Below are 3,274 nucleotides of genomic sequence, written 5' to 3'. Positions count from 1 at the left end.
TGGAGGGGTGGTTGAACATGACCCTCTGGTGTGGAGGGCTGGATGAACAGTAGACGGTGGAGGGGTGCCCGTGGAGGGGTGGTTGAACAGGACCCCATGGTGTGGAGGGCTGGATGAACAGTAGATGGTGGATGGGTGGTTGAACAGTAGCCAGTGGAGTAGCGCGCGGTGGAGGCTGGATGAACAAGAGCCCGTGGAGGTTGGATGAACAGGAGCCCGTGGAGGCTGGAGGAGGTCGACGGTGGAGATGAACAGTATCCCGTGGAGTCCCGTTTTGCGGTAAGCCACACCCCTCCCAATGAACAGGACCCCCGTTTCGACCGTAGCGCTCCAACACAAGTCCGTTTCCTCCGTTTTGCGGTACGCCACACCCCTCCCGATCAACAGGACCCCCGTTTCGACCGTAGGAGGTCCATTTCCTCCATTTTGCGGTATGCCAGACCCCTTCCGATGAACAGGATCCCGTTTCAAACGTGGCCGGTCGAACACAAGGCTGTTTCCTCCGTTCTGCGGTACGCCAGGCCTTGTTTCCATCGCATGTTCCGTCCAAGCCCTCCCAATGAACACGACGCATTTCGTTGCCTCCTCATGAACATGACGCATTCCGTTGCCTCCCCATGAACACGACGACATTGTTTCTCCGTTCCGACCCAGCCATGTACACGAGCCCTGGCCGTACGTATGCGCGAGTAGGCGTTCGAGACCCCGCCCGTATGTACACATACGTGGCCGTATTTTCTTTCTTGCACCCTGGCCGTAGTACGTACGTGTAAATGCTACGTGCGCGCCTCTACTACGACACGTGCGCGCCTCTACATCGACCAGTATGTACGTACACGTTCGCGACCAGAATGACAACGCTACGTACGCTTCGACCAGGTGGGTCCCGACTGTCACGCACTTCCTTGCCTACGAAGATGTAGCTGGTGGGTCCCAGCAGTCAGGGGGAAACGTTTTTTTCATGAAATACGGTGGCCCGTCTGATGGGTCCCGCTGTCAGGTGGAGGAATAATTATTTTGCACGTAATAAGGAGGCACTTCCTTGCTGCGGCGTGGACCCAGCTGTCAGCCTCTCCATGTACAGTCCATGTCCGATGGAAGCCGTTCCTTGACCACGTTGACCACGCCGCGCCGAGAGCACCAGGGCGATGGACGACGGCGAGGCCTAGGAAGGGAACGACGCAGAGCCGGGGAAGACGCGGCAGTGGATGCCCACGCGTAGAGGAGTACGAGGGTTCACTGGTTCGCTGCGGTGTGAGGCTGTCGTCGCCGCAGAATAACAGGGGGTGTGGGTGAGTAGAGGGATGGCCTGGCCAGTGGTGGGAGTAGTAGGGGGCGGTGAGGCCTCCTCCGCATCGCAACCGGCCACGGGAGGCAGGAGCACGAGGCACGACGGCGCTGGTTTGGGCGGCTGGAGCAAGAAGACCAGATGTTGAAGAAGCACTACGGCCGTTGGATGGACATCGTACGGTCAGTGGAGCTAGAATCGTGCATATTGACTAAGTTGACAAAGCCCTCCATCCCCGTCAACTTAGTAGGCCCACAAGTCAGCCTCCCACCAAGGTGGGTCCCAGCTAGCAGGGGGGTATTCATTTTTTTGAGCGTAATAAGGAGGCACTTCCTTGCGTGCGAAGATATAGCTGGTGGGTCCGAGCTGTCAGCGGCGGTAATGTTTTTTCGCAAAATATAGAGGCCCTTTCGGTGGGTCCCTGATGTCAGGGGAGGAATCATTATTTTGCACGTAATAAGGAGGCATTTCCTTGCGTGCGGCCGTGGACCCAGCTGTCGGCCTCTCCACGTACAGTCCACTTCAGATGCATGTCGGTCGTTGACCACGTTGACCACGCCGCGCCGAGAGCACCAGGGTGGTGGACGACAGTGAGGCCTAGGAAGGGGATGACACAGAGGCAGGGAAGACTCGGCAGTTGTTTCCCATGCGGAGGGGAGTACGACTGTACGAGGGTTTACTGGTTCGTCTGCCGTCGCCGGAGAATAACAGCAGGTGTGGGTGAGTAGAGAGAAGGCTAGGCCAGCGATCGGAGTACGGTCGGGCGGTGAGGCCTGCGCGACAGCACAGCCGGCCGCGAGGAGGAGGGAGCAGGCAGTCCCACCGGCGCTTGTTTGAGCGGCCGGAGCAGGAAGAGCAGAGATTGAAGAAGCACGACGGCCGTTGGATGGACATCCAACAGTCAGTGCTTGTGCGTCAACCTTTTTTTTAGGAAAGCCTCAAATCTGTGAAAACAACATACAACCCATCTGCCATTATTTCTAATAATTTATAGCCCATTTGCTAATTCTTAAGGTTTTTTTGGAGCCCATATTCTTTTTGTTAGCATTACAGCCCATATTGTGGCCACGGTTAAAAAATTAACGAAATTTTGCATATTTCGGTGCGGTCCGAACTGTTTTTAATCCCGAAATTTCGACTCACATTCAAACTGATTTTAAAATAAATGTATATCAATATAAAATCCAACAAATTCTCCACGCATAAAAATTAATGTAATTTAAAATCTCGAAATGAAAAAAATTTAAACTAATTGCCGGTTTGATGTGTTTTAAAAATGTACAGCCCATTTCTCATTACTGATGGGCCATTTTCTCGGCCAGCCGAATGAAGCTCTCCTCGTCTTGAAAGATTTGCAGCCCAACAGGCCTGACAAAGCGATTTACTTGGCAAATCACAAAAAAACTGGGCCGTGGCCGTGGACCCAGCTGTCAGCCTCTCCACGTACAGTACTCTTCCGATGGAAGTCGGTCGTTGACCACATTGACCACGCGGCGCCGAGAGCACCAAGGCGGTGGACGACAGCGAGGCCTAGGAAGGGGACAACACGGAGCCGGGGAAGACGCGGCAGTGGAGGCCCACGCGGAGAGGAGTACGAGGGTTCACTGGTTCGGCTGCGGCGTAAGGATGCCGTCGCCACAGAATAACAGGGGGTTTGGGTGAGTACAGGGATAGCATGAGCGAGCGGTGGGAGTAGTAGGGGCGGTGAGGCCTCTACGACATCACAACCGGCCACGAGAGGCAGGAGCACGCGGCACGACCGGCGCAACTTTGGGCGGCTGGAGCAAGAAGACCAGAGGTTGAAGAATCACTACGGCCGTTGGATGGACATCGTACGGTCACTGGAGCTAGAATCGTTCATATTGACTAAGTTGACAAAGCCCTCCATCCTCGTCAACTTAGTAGGCCCACAAGTCAGCCTCCCACCAGGTTGGGTCCCAGCTAGCAGGGGGAGTATTCGTTTTTCTGTGCGTAATAAGGAGGCAC

This window comes from Triticum dicoccoides, chromosome 4A, assembly GCF_002162155.2.
Source record: "Triticum dicoccoides isolate Atlit2015 ecotype Zavitan chromosome 4A, WEW_v2.0, whole genome shotgun sequence".
Taxonomy (NCBI): Eukaryota; Viridiplantae; Streptophyta; class Magnoliopsida; order Poales; family Poaceae; genus Triticum; species Triticum dicoccoides.
This window is presented reverse-complemented; position numbering follows the sequence as displayed.